The sequence below is a fragment of the Mus caroli genome, unplaced genomic scaffold (assembly GCF_978045245.1).
Source record: "Mus caroli unplaced genomic scaffold, Mus_caroli_1 scaffold_1, whole genome shotgun sequence".
NCBI classification, from domain to species: Eukaryota; Metazoa; Chordata; class Mammalia; order Rodentia; family Muridae; genus Mus; species Mus caroli.
In genome coordinates this window covers 59,916,084-59,930,481 of record NW_028227256.1, presented here as the reverse complement: position 1 = coordinate 59,930,481, position 14,398 = coordinate 59,916,084, and the positions used below count along the sequence as shown (strand labels likewise).

General features: G+C 43.5%; 1 pseudogene; it reads right to left on the bottom strand.

Moving 5' to 3' along the window:
* Positions 1-9,684: 9,684 nt before the first annotated feature.
* Positions 9,685-9,804, bottom strand: LOC115032493 (small nucleolar RNA SNORA17; annotated as a pseudogene).
* Between the last annotated feature and the right edge of the window lie 4,594 nt (positions 9,805-14,398).

Below are 14,398 nucleotides of genomic sequence, written 5' to 3'. Positions count from 1 at the left end.
CTTTTCTCTCTCCCTTCCTTCCTTCTTCCTCCCTTCCTCCCTCCTCTCCCCGCCCTTTTCTTTTTTCCTACGGGATCTCTCACAGAGGTTGCCTGCCCTCTGGTATATGGTGTAGTTTTCAAGGCAGTCCAAACTCCTCCAGTGCCTCTTACCATCTCTTTGAACAAGATTTCCTTGTGTGATCATCAGCAAATGCTCGTCCCCTCACAGTCCTGTCTCTCAGCCCCACTTCCCTGCGTGCACGTCTGAGCATACACCGCCTGTGCTCTGTGGACCTGGGATGCTGCAACCTGTGAGCGGCTTCCCTGGGCATTTACAGACACATCTTTATTCAAGCCTACTCCATCATACTGGAAGAACATATTCCCTCACCAGAGAAGCCCCCAGTCACATTTCTGTAGCAGCATTCACTCCTACAAGTCATTCTTGTCTGAGAACTTATGCTTGTGAGAGTTTTTCCTTCTCTTTATGCCAGATTCCTGTAAGTAGCTTCTGCAGTGCTGGCTTGGGTGGACATGCATGACTTTAATTTGGGTTTCTCTTGTAAGCTTTTTATTTCCTCATTGACTTTTTAAAAAGTTTAAAACATACATACAAGTAACAGAGATTAAGCAGGCTATTTAAGAATATATACATGTAAATATGTATATAATACATATATGTATATGTGTGTGTAGAAACAATTAATAAAAGAAGAGGCCGTGAATTTGAGAGAGGAAAAGGAAGGGAAAACTTATGTAATTATATTGCAAACTAAAAATAAACAAGTAAGTTTTTAAATTTTAGATGTAATTCATATACCACAAAATTCATCCATGTTTCAGTGTACAATATAACTCACCGATTTTCTACTATTATAGTAGTTTTAAATTGTAGTAAGTATATTATCATAGCTATTATACATTCAAGTATATATTGTATATCAAGCATGTCCCTACTCACCAGCTCCCCTTCTTTCCACCTGCCTACCCTCCCTCTAGTCCTCTTTGTTCTCTGATGCTTGTATCTCTGCTTTCATGGTGTATGTGTGTGTGTGTTATTCTATATTCCCACATATATAAAACCTAGGAATCACAAAGTGGTGGTAGCATGTATCTTTAATCCCAACACTCAGGAGGCAAAGGCAGGCAGATCTTAAGGCCAGCCTGGTCTACAGAGTGAGTTCCAGGACAGCCAGCGCTACACAGAGAAACCTTCTCTTAAAAACCATAAATAAATAAATAAATAAATAAATAAATAAATAAATAAATAAGCAAGCAAAAATAGTCTAGTACTCTCAAGTGAGAATAGTAGAAAATACATGTTCTCTTTCTTTCTGAGACAAGACTAGTTTGCTCAATTTTCTTATCTCTAGCTACATCCATTTTCCTGGAAATGATACAACTCTATTCTTCTTTATGACTATTTTGTTTGATTTTTTAAAAATATTTATTCATTATTATACATAAGTTCACTGTAGCTGACTTCAGACACACTAGAAGAGGGTGTCAGATCTCATTACGGGTTGTGAGCCACCATCTGGGATTTGAACTCAGGACCTTCAGAAGAGCAGTCAATGCCCTTAACCCGCTTGAGCCATCTCACCAGCCCCAATTTTGTTTGATTTTGAGACAAAGTATCCCTGTGTAGCTTAGGATGGCCTACAACTTAGTATTTAACACAAGCTAGCTGTCTTAGTTTGGGTTTTATGTGCTATGAAAACACACCATGACTAGGGCAACTCTTAATAAAGGACAACATTTAATTGGGGCTGGCTTACAGTTTCAGAGAATTAGTCCATTATCATCATGGTGAGAAACATGGCAGAGCCCAGGCAGACATGGTGCTGGAGAAGGCGTTGAGAGTTCTATGTCTTGATCCACAGGCAACAAAAGGAGACTGTGTGCAACACTTGAACATAGGAAACCTCAAAGCCTGCCCCCACAGTGACACACTTCCTCTAGTGAGACCACACCTAGTCCAACAAGGTCACACTTTCCAACAGTGCCACCTTCTGTGGGTCTATGGGGACCAATTACACTTGAACTACACCACTAGCCTTGAACACAGTCTCTCCCTCCTTATCATCAATGCATGGCCACACTTAACTTCCATTGTCTATAGACACACTTTCTTTATCCTTTCTTCCTCTGTTGCTGGACACAACAACAATGTTGGTTTCACTGATGTGCAATTATCTCTGAGATGTTAACTTAGAGAGTAGTATCGTTGGGCCAAATGGTTGATGTATTTTTAGTGTCTGAGGAAAGCTCCATACAAGCTTCTATACAGTGGCTGCACTAGTCTATATTCCCATCAGCAGTATACGAGTTACCTTCTGTCCACATCATAAGCACCATTTGTTTTTTAATTTTTTTTTAATTCATTGAGTTTCTTACATGCATACAACATATTTTAATCACTCAACTCCTTACTCCTCCTCCTAACCTTTTTTGGACCCATGCCCCATATACCTCTTACTTCATGTCCTCTTCTTTTAAAAAATAATAATCCTCTGAATCAGTCTGTGCTGCCACATGAGTGTGGAGCCATCTACAGAGCATGGTTAACCTACCAGGGACCACACCTTTAAAGAGATCCGACGCTCCTTCCTGTAGCGCCCGTCAGTTGCTAGTATTGCCTCAGCTTGAGGTAGGGCTTGTGAGCCCCTTCCCTTCCATGCTAGAATTGTGACTGGCTTCATCGTATGCAGGTTTTGTACAAATAACCAAAGCTGCTGTATGCTTATGAATGCAGTGGTTATATCCAGAAGATACTACTTTGTCCTGGTCTCCCCCAGCCTCTGGCTCTTCCTCAATGTTCTCTGAGCCTTGGGGTAGGGAGTATGATATGGACATGCCTTTTATGGCTGAACACTTTACAGACACCTATTCTATGAATTTTGATGTGTTGTGAGTGTCTATGCTAGCCACCATTCACCATACGAAGAAACTTCTCTGATGAAGGCTGAGGGCTGCACTAGTCTATGGGTTGAGAGATGTGTATTTATAGGGCAATTTTATACTACATCCATTTATGAAATAATAGTAGCAGGTTCACCCCTAGAGCTTATCATCTCCATGGCCATAAGTCCTTGGCCAGATTTCTTCCTGTAGAGAAAGCCTTAAATCCAACCAGAAGGCAGTTGACTATTCCCATAACATTTGTGCCACTGTACATGCTGGGGCATATCTTGCCATGTTGTTATTGTAATGTGCAGGGTTCACAGCTGGGTAAAAGTGTAAATGATTTTTCTCCCCTAGAAACCCTCATAGCATGTTGGTACTGTGAAAACTACCCAACAGAGAGGAAGCTTCCTGATCAGCACCAAGTAATTTCTCCCTGTTCTAAGACCAAAGTCTATTGTGTCTTCAGCCATAGAAGGAGCAATAAGAGCAACGGCTGTATTGTTGGGAGGGGTCTCCAGGTCTCCACTCATCCTAGGGCAACAACTTGAGAGTAGGTGTCTCATGCCTAGCACTAGGCTTTTATTCCATATCTGCCACTGCGTTTTTGCTTTGCTTTTTTATGTGTTTGGGTGTTTTACTTGCATGTATTTCTGCGCACACTGTGTATGCAGTGCCCACAGAGGCCACAAGAGAGGCCTCAGATCTTCTGAGCTGCCTGAGCTACTGTGTGGGTGCAGGAATCAAACTGAGGTCACCTGGCAGCGCAGCCAGTGCTCCTAACTTCTGAACGATCTCTCTAGCCCAGTGGTGATCAGGCTTTTTATTTGGCAACCTATGACTTGTGGGAGTACAAGTAATTATCCCCTTTGTAGGATAATTTAACTCTTTTCTATGTATTAATTAATTGATTGATTGATTGGTTTTTGTTATTTTGAGACAGAGTTTCTTAAGTAGCCTTGGCTGTCCTGGAACTCACTCTGTAGACCAGGCTGGCCTCACACTTACAGAGATCCACCTGCCTCTGCCTTTCGTGCTAGAATTAAAAGCATGCACTACTACCACCTGGCTTTATATATATTATATATAAGCTAGGCATTATATGCATTATAAAATAGTAGGGTTTCATATGACTTGTTCAAATGCCCTTACTGTTACTATCCCTCCTATCCCAGTTAGGGTTTCCATTGCTGTGAAAAGACACCATGACCAATGCAACTCTTTTTTTTTTTTTTTTTCTCAAAGTGATTTTATTGCTTGAGCACACAACAGCATTTATGCCTCTAGAGCAGAGGCTGTGGACGACTCATCTCATATATCCAATTGGGTGGGAACACCCGCTTAGTCTTTTATTGTATAGAGCCAACTGGTGAATTCTGCTCTCTATCAGAATCAGGCAGAATTTAGCATCCTTATCCTTTCTGTTCCTCTCAAGGTGCTTTCAGACAGCAACTGTTTTCTTAATCAAATGGTAGGGATCCTAAGGGAGATCAGGGGCAAGGCCTTTGGACTTAAGGATTCTCAAGATTTTATTTCCAGTCACAAAATGGACCTGTACCACATCGTATGAGTCCCTCAGGATCACAGCTATCTGGGAGGGAGTCAGGCCATTCTTAACCAATTTGTAAATCCGTTCCTTCAAGTTGTCAGATGTCAACTTCAGCCACGTGGGGACGCCATGTGCAGAGCTTGAGCACAGGAGTCTCAAAGCCCACCTACATAGTGACACACTTCCTTTAACAAGACCACACCCCCAACAGTGCCACTTCCCATGGGCCAAGTGTATTCAAACCTTCACACCCCTCCCACCTTTTTTTTCTACCCCTCAACCCCTGTTGTTATTTACACACACACTCTCTCTCTTTCTTTCCTTTTTTTTTTTTTTTTTTTTTTTTGTGTGTTGTTTTGTTTTGTTTTATTCTATAGAGGATTTCTCTGTGTAGCCTTGGCTGTAGACCAGGCTAACCTCGAATTCAGAGACCCACCTGCCTCTGCCTCCTGAGTACTGGAATTAAAGACATTTACCATCCCTCCCTTCCCCCAACCACTGCTTATTATTATTTCCTTTTGAAAACAAACTGTTGGAAGCAATTTCTTTGCATCTATCTATCTATCTATCTATCTATCTATCTATCTATCTATCTATCTATTTAATGTATGTGAGTACACTGTAGTTGTCTTCAGACACACCAGAAGGGGGCATCAGATATCATTACGGTGGTTGTGAACCACCATGTGGTTGCTGGGAATTGAACTCAGAACCTCTGGAAGAGCAGTCAGTGCTCTTGACCACTGAGCCATCCCTCCAGCCCCTACTGTTACTTTCTTAATGACTGTTGTTCTTACTGGGGTGAGATGTAATCTTATCTTCGTTGATTTTAAAAGGTAAATTTTTTTCTAGGTTGTTAGTTGGAAGTTACTTATTCTCAGGGTTTAAAATACATTACTTCATACTTTTGTGGTGTTTACATTTTCTGTTAAGTAAGATCTGATGTTACTCTGGTAAGTTGGACTTTGTAAGTAAATTGGCATTTTTCTCTTGAAACAGTTAATATTGTTTTTGTGTTGTGCTGTGTATACATTTGGAAGCCCATATGGCATGAGTCGACTTAGAATTCTTGTACATGGATCTTTTTTTTTCTTCCAGGATTCAGGGGAACTGGGGCTGTTATTTTATTGGATAGATTTTCTGTGTCTTTAGTTTGTATCTCTCCCCCTTCTCTACCCCATGAGTTCTTAGGCTTGCTCTTTTGATTGTGTCCTAGAGGGTTTTGTTTTGTTTTGTTTTGTTTTGTTTTTTAAGTTTGGTCATGATTGTTTATCTATCAATTTTCTTGTTGTGAGTATGTGTGCGTGTGTGTTATGTTCACATGTATATGTTTGGGGGTCAGAGGTGGACAACTTACAGGAGTCACTTCTTTCCTTTCACTATTTGTATTTTGGGGGCTCATTTAAGGTTGTCAGGCCTGGTAGCAAGCACCTTAGCCTGATGAGCCATTTTGCAAGCCCTATTTCTTTTCTTACTTGCTGTCTGAATATAATATTTCCTCAGCCTTATTCTTAATCCCTGTTATTCTTTCTTCTGCTTGATGCAGCTTATTGGTGACACTTTCCACTGTGTTTTTATAATTTGATTTACTGAGTTTTTAATATCCAGTATTATTGAGTCACCTTGCCCCACCTAATTTCAATTTTTTCATTGAATTTCTCATCCACGGTTTGGACTCATGTTCAGATCTTTCGTTGAATTCTTTTTTTTTTTTTTTTTTGGTTTTTTCGAGACAGGGTTTCTCTGTGTAGCCCTGGCTGTCCTGGAACTCACTTTGTAGACCAGGCTGGCCTCGAACTCAGAAATCCGCCTGCCTCTGCCTCCCAAGTGCTGGGATTAAAGGCGTGCGCCACCACCGCCCGGCTTCGTTGAATTCTTTATTTCATTCATCTACTTATTTGAACTCTCTTTGAGGTCACTAATCATTTTTAGAATTTTTAAAAATTTTATTACATGTGTATGAGTACTTTCCCTGCATGTATGTCTCTGTACTCCTACATGCTTGGTACATATAGAGGCCAGAAGAAGGTATTGGATATCTAGGGACTAGGGTCATAGACATTTATGAACTGACATACAGGTGCTGGGAATTGAACCTGGGTCCTCTGCAAGAATAGTCTGTGCTTTCAAGCACCGTGCCATCTCTCCAGCCCCTTATTAGTCATTTTTTGTTTTCTTTAGATTCAGCAACGGGCAACCCCTTCCTTCTGGGGTTGTTCAATTGCCTTACTTCTTCATAGTTCTCATATTTCTGCTGCAATTGTGGACACTTTGTGAAGAATGTATTTTTCACGACATATCTTGTGTTTTTCTTTTTTTTCACTTGTTTTATGAGTTCTCATTATGGGCCAGGTTCTCTTGGGCTTATGATCCCCATAACCATTTTGAGGGGAAGAAGCAGGCAGCAGTAACAAAAAGCACTATCTGACAGCAAACACGGTATTATAATGAAGTGATCCCAGCATCTATGACCATAATCAGCATCATAGCACATACGGGCCAGCATGAGCTATATAGGGAAACACAAACAAGCAAACCAGCCAAACAAACCAACCAAGCCAACGCCATAGGGAAAGAAAGAGAGATGAAGCAGGGAGAGAATAAAATAAAAGCCACAGAGACAATAATGAGGGAAAACAGACTAATAGTAAATACAAGGGGAGACACAACACCATAAAACCAAACCAAGCTAAACAACAAAGCCTCACCTATATTCCCTCCCAGCTAAGGAGAGCTGGCTTTACCTTAGGCTTATCTTTTGGAGCTCACTGTGTGGGTGGTATGGCTGCTTCTCTCTCAGGAGACCAAACAAGTTAGACTAGAAATGGCTGTTTGCAGCCTGGACTCATCTTCTATTTCTTTTCAGCAGCTACCCTCAAATTTCTCATGCCAACTGAGCAGGACTGTGCCCAGCCTCGAAGCTCAGATTGCCTCTCCATCTCTGTGCCTGTCAGTCCCTCTTGACCCTAGCTGGTGAGTTGTACACGTGGATGATACCTGTGTTCAGGATCCTCGGAGATCCCGGTACATGTTACATTTACAATGGATCTTTCTTCTATTCCCGGAGTTTATGCTGTTGTAAACACCACTCAGTGGTTTGGCTCTGCTGCTGCATGGGCAGCTAGCAGTCTCCGTACACACATCTACATCCACAAGTCTGACCCCACATCATCACCAGGTTCTTGGGGTGAAGAGGAAGGGAGTCTCTGTGGCTTTGGGATAAAAAAAAAAAAAACAAACCCAAACCAAAACAGCAACAACAACAAAACCCCAAAACACCAACAACAGGATCTCTTACAGTCTGTAGCTAAGAAGTTTGAATACAAAACCTATCCCAAGATTGCCTCAAATTTCTGGTGATCATCTTGTAGGCTAATATATCTGGCTACTCTATATTTGTCTGTGCTTATTCTGTGTGTTCAGAGGCACATATGTGTGGCTGTACATGTAGGTGCATATTCATTTGTGTGGAGAGTAGATGTCAACTTCAGGTGTCATGCTTAAGGATCATCTATCTACCTTGCCTTCTAAATTGGTTTTTAATATATTTTTTTGGTTTTAGTAACTAGTTTTTTTACTTGGAGGGTTTCATTTGTGCATGCACATATGTGGAGGTCAGAGGACAACCTATAGAAGTCTATTCTTCTTCCATGTGAGTCCAGGGGATCATACTGAGGTCTGGTAGCATGTGTTGCTTTCTGGTCTATCTCCCTAGCCCTATCTCCTTATGTTTTGGAGCAGGGTCTCCCACTGGCCTGGAGTTCAACACGTAGGTTAAGATAGTTAGCCAGAGGCTCAGGGCTCTGCCTCTCTGTCTTCCAGTGCTGAGTTATACCATTATACCTGGCTTTTTTTTTTTTAACATAGGTTCATTGTTGTGTTTTATAAAAAGACCAGAATATGTTTTATAGAGTTCAGTTGAAGTAGGAGGGGTGCCTTGGTGGGCCCATGCTGAGGCATCCCATCTCTCTGAGGTACAAGCCATATAATGGGTAGACTATAGAATAGGGTGTATTTGGGAGCATGGGAAGGGGAATTGAGAAGAGAGTAGAGGGAGGAAGGGAGGAAGAGGAGAGGGAGAGGGAGAGGGAGAGGGAGAGGGAGAGGGAGAGGGAGAGGGAGAGGGAGAGGGAGAGGGAGAGGGAGAGGGAGAGGGAGAGGGAGAGGGAGAGGGAGAGGGAGAGGGAGAGGGAGAGTGCATGCCCAGGAACATGTGGAGAGGGGTTAGGGGGTAGGGGGAAGGGGAGAGAGTGAGAAAGGGGTCAGAGAGAGAAAAGAGTCAGAGAAAGAGAAGGGGCAGAGAGTGAGGAGGGGCCAATCAGCCCCTTTTATAACAAGCCAGGCCTACCTGGCTGTTGCCAGGTAACTGTTGGGCAGAGCATAGAAGGAATGCTAACATTCATGAAATTGAACTCATGTCCTATGCTAGCAAAGCAAGAGCTTTATCATTTGAGCCTTATCCCCAGTCCTTCTTTTTTTATTTTAATTTTAAGACAGCGCCTCACTATGTAGCCTGGATGAATTGTAACTCTATATAGAATCAGGATGGGCTTTTCCTTTTAATTAATTAACTAATTAATTAATTTTGAGATAGGATCGCTTCTAGCTCAGGTTGTCATTGAACTAGCTATGAAGCTGAGGATGTCCTTTAAGTCCTAATCTTTCTGCCTTTATGTTCTAAATGCTGGGATTACAGGTGTGTGCCACCAATGTGTGACTCATATGGATCATCTTAATAGATTAAACGAACACTTTGTTATTGTTTGAACTTCTTTGTTTAGAAGCGATCAAGCTGTTCTTCATGCAGTCTGCTTGCAGTCTTACTGTTCAGGTCATGCTTCCAGCTCCACATGTTGGAGAGCCTCTGGACCCTCCTGCTCTGTTGCAATGGGCCTTCTGAGTCAGCCCTCAGCCCATGGGAGATCTCCCCATCATTCTGTGCAGTGTTTGCTTTGGCACAAACGTGTAATTCAGCCACTGGTTGACATCAGGAAAGTGTTGGGTTGGTTTAATACTCAAGAACATTTGGAACTCAATCTAGTCAATTATTAACAGGATAAACAAAACTTCAAGTGATGCTATGGGCTTGACTTACCTTAGTCTCCAACTTGCTCCTCTCCCTGGGAGCCCATCAGGGTCTGCTTGGGTGGCCAGACTGGTGGTCATCACAGACTAGCTCCTTGTCTTGCCCACTGATGCTTGGACTGGTGGTTGTCTCAGGCTCTCCCCTCCCTTTTTTTTTCTTCATGGAATGTTAGCCTACCAATCATTCAGATGGTCCTGGGTCAGAACACTGAACATGGATATAGCCTCTCTCCTCTCTGCCAGAGACTAGAAGAGCCCTGCCTGGGACCACAGACACCAGGCAGGAGTGAGTAGCAAGTATGAGACAACCACCAGACCAGTGCCATAAGGCTCAGACAGGGAGCTAGCCTGAGATGATCACCAGTCTGGCACCATAATGCACTAGTGGGCCATAACACTCAGGAAATTACCCCAGACACTCAGAGACACCAGCACCACTAAGGGGAACAAGTAAGTAGTGGAGAAATGGAAGAGAAAGAAACAGAAGGGTGTGGGCACAATGAAGAGGCAGAACTGAAGATTTGAGGTAGTAAGAAACAACCTGATGTAAATAGTGAGTGATGCCACCTGGGATCATGGTGGGGTTCTGACCTGTGCTGCTACTGGGGGGGGGGCACACCTAGGCCTGTGGCACAGAAACAGCAGAGATCTCTTACTACCAAAGGCTAGGTAGACATCTCTGGTCTGGGCTGTGGCCTGGGGATATATTGATGTCTGAGGGCTGTGTAGAACTGGCCCCACCTCTTACCTGAGCACTGTGGGAGAATTGTCCCTGTGGACATGAGAACAGAAGAGCTGTCCCTGCCTCTAGCTAGTTGCAGTACTTGGGAGTTCTGTCTACTCGTTGTGGAAGTTGCATGTGAGCTGCCCCAAGGATACAGACTTGGAAGAGCTGCCCCTACCACTCATCTCTTGTAAGGTGGCATGGATGAAGGTGACATACCTTCTTTTCCATCACCCCTCACCACCTGTGGCAGGTGGAAGAACCTGGCCCTGCCCCTTACCTGCTGCAGTACTTGGGAGAGCTAGCCCTGCCCCTCACCTACTGCAGCACTTAGGAAAACAGGCACTGCACAGGGGCACAGGGGAACCAGCCCCAGGGCTGGCTGTGAGCATGAGAGAACTAGCCCCACAACTTGTCTGCCAGGCGGTAGCATGGGCATGGGAGATATGGTCTTCCCCATATTTGCCACTGGCTACCTATGGTAGGTGGGAGATCTGGTCCTAGAGTCACTAGAGGAGATTGTCCCTGTCCCTTACCTGCTGCAGCATTCAGGAGAACAGGCCCTACACCTCACCTGGGTAGCACGGCAGAGCTGGCTTTGCCTCTTATCTGCTGGCCAGTGGCACGAACAAGGGAGAAACTCCCTCTTCCCATCCCTTGTTCCTCACCATCTATAGCAGCTGAAAGAGCTGGCCCCAGGGTCATGAGAGTGGAAGAACTGGCCATGTCCCTCACTGGCTGCAACACTCAGGAGAGCAGGTCACCTTGCTTGGGCAGCAGTGTAGAGCTGGCCCTTGTTGCAGGGGTTGCCAGTGAGCTGTCCCAGAGGGCATGAGAGGTAGCGAGCTGATAGGCTGACCAGCTCAGATACCTCTCAGGCCCAGATTCAGGGCTTTGAAATGACCCATCCCAACATCTATACCATCTATGAACTGTTGGAGTACATGAAGGTCCTACAGATCCAAAACTACAACATCTCCATGACACAGAGGAACAACAGGATATCCAAGAGATGTCCCAGTTGAGGTTCTAGTATTAATAGAGAGCAGAAGCCAGAGGCCTTGTACCAAACCAACAAGACATTGCAATGAGCATTTGCAACCAAAAAAGTGTGGACAAAGGGTACACTGTGACATACTACAGTTTCTACAATGAGACTTTTTTTTTTCTGTTGAAGGGGAGGTTGCAAGGATGAAGGCCAGGTATGGGAGGAGAGGGAGATGAGTGAGATTGGGATACATGATGTGAAACTCATAAACTAATAAAAAGTTTTTTAAATGGCATTATATAAAATAAAGTTGGAAAATGTATTATTCAACCAATTAGACGTATCAAGATTGAAGATAATTCTATTGAAGAACTCAAGAAAAGACTTTGTGGCATATTTCCATTTTTGCTCAGATTTTTTTCCCTAATATGTACATTTTTTCCTTCTAAAACTAAAGTGTTTTGGTTTTTACAGGGCAGTCAGGGGAAGGAATTGTGTATGGTAGATACATCTGTTTTCACAGCACTTAGGAGGCTGAAGCAGGAAGATCCTGACTCCCAGGCCCACCTCCATACATAAAAGACCTTGTCTGGGCTTATACCACAGATAAGTGTGTCCTTACCCCTCATCCAGGAAACTTCTCTTTGTAACAGATGAAAACCACTACAGATAATCACAGTCAATCAGGATGCTGAGTTACGGAGCGCAGTCCCAAGGGATCAGTTTACCAAACACTCCCACGATTAAGGCTCAGGGTACAGTGCAGAAGAGGATGGAGGAGTCGGAGGATCAGCAAGCTTGCTGTGAGATTGTGCCTCCTATTGAAAATGTCGGATGCCACACCCATAAAGTCTCTGCAACATGACTTCCCAAGGATGAAACCAATGAACATGCCAAAATGGATGAGGAAAAGCCCACGAGGCCTTAACCCTACACAGAACTGTAGGCAACTGAGGAAAGCTGGGAGTGCGAGAGGTGGCCCTCTCTATAGAAGAATGTACCTATTGGTTGTCCAGCATCAAATGGTTAGCCCTGAAAATATACATATAAATAATATTATACAGACTCAACAGATTATACGTAGGTATATATATATATATATATATATATATACACACATTGATATATGCATGAAATAATAATTAGTGGAAAGAAAGGGCACAAATTTGAAGGAGAGCATCAAGGGGGTTTAGGGGTACAACGGGAAGATAGAAATTGTTATTAGAGCCAGACGTGGTGGCACACGCCTTTAATCCCAGCACTAGGGAGGCAGAGGCAGGCAGATTTCTGAGTTCAAGGCCAGCCTGGTCTACAAAGTGAGTTCCAGGACAGCCAGGGCTATAGAGAAACCCTGTCTCGAAAAACAAAACAAAACAAAACAAAACACAACAACAAAAAAGAAATTGTTATTAGATATTAATCTGTAGTGGTTTGAAGAGGTCTGGTCCCCATAGACTCATGTGTTTGAATATGCTTGACCCAGGGAGTAGCACTATTAGGAGGAGTAGCTTTGTTGGAGGAAGTGTGTCACTGTAGGGGTGGGCTTTGAGACTCTCCTCCTAGTTACCTGGAAGATAGCCTTTTCCTGGTTGCCTTTGGAACACGATGTAGAACTCTCAGCTCCTCCTGCACCATGTCTACCTGCATGCTACCATGCTTCTCACCAAGATGATAATGGACTGAACATCTGAACCTATAAGCCAGCCCCAATTAAATGTCCTTTATAGGAGTTGCCTTGGTCATGGTGTCTCTTCACAGCAATGAAAATCCTAACTTAGACATAATCTTACAAGTTTTTTAAAAAAGAAAACAAAAACAAAATACTCAACCAGCCAGGTCTCGGAGAACACACTTTTAGCCCTGGCACTGTGAAGTAGGGAGTTGAGGAGAAGTGTAATTTTAACTTTTTTCAAAACCTTATTTTTAATGATGGTTCTTAAATGCTTTAAGCTCCTCTTTAGCCCACCACCCACCAGAGGTAGTGGGAAAGAAAGGACACAGGGAAAGTGGACCTATTTAGAAAGGGTCTTTGGAGCAACTCTGTCTGTGTTGTCTAGAAATTGGCAGTTCAGTTCACAGGTTAGCAGTGGCAGCTCAGTCCACTTGCAAACACTTCACAGATGCACCAGCAGTCCAGTGTGGAAGAGTCAGGATAGCAAACACGAATAAGCAGTGGTGGCACTACCTAGCAGAGACAACCAGGCCTCAGCCTCAGCTCGAGTCAGCAGTAGGGACCCGGAGAACCAGGAGAAGTTCTCTGCTGTGCCTCTCTCTGTGAAACTCAGTGAAGACTTGAGACCCACAAGCATTGCACAGCTAGCTTTATAAACAAGCCTAGCTCAGCTCCCGGCACTGTCTGTTGAGTCCCATTTATATCCTCCAAACATCATGTGTACTCCACAGGTCTTACCTCAGCAAGTGCATCTGTCTCAGCTGACATCACTCTGCCAATAAGCTGGAGTCCGTGGAAGCAGCAAGAAGCTGCAGCACACCACCAGAAGGTTTTTGGTGCCTTTCTTTCTATCGGGTCCCAACAATTGCAGCTCAACTATGCAATGTAAGGCAGAGTAATACATGTGTGTTGTTAGTGAAGCATCCTTCATCACATGTCCTTTCACATGCTTGCTTTAGCAGAGCATCCTTTTACTTCTGCTTCAGGAAATGTTCCTTCACAAGTCTGCCTTAGCCCTTTATGCATGTCCACTTCAGGACACTCCTTCATGTGCTTGACCCAGCAAAACACCATCCAACACAACTGACTTTCCAAAGAAGCGTTCAGTTTCCACTTTAGAGGATGGCTGAAGCAGGCAGATCTCTGAGTTTGGGGCCAGACTGGTCCTCATAGGGAGGTCCAGTTCAGCCAAGGCTACATAGTGAGACTCTTGTCTCAAACAGCAGCAACAAGTCTCTGCACACAAGTGTGTATATTCTAATGTCTTCTCTTAAAATTCTCTTTCCTAGAACCTAACCTCCTATCCAGTCTTCATCATTAACACATCCTTCCTTTCTATTTCACTTAAAAATTAAATCAAAGGCAACTTCTGCTATCTCCTACCATAGTTCTACTCATTGGCCAATGCATGTGTTCTCATTGACTCTGGTGTGCCTGTTAAGTGTTCACAAACCTTAAAAGACCACCAAGGAGCTGGCTCCAATGCAATCACCAT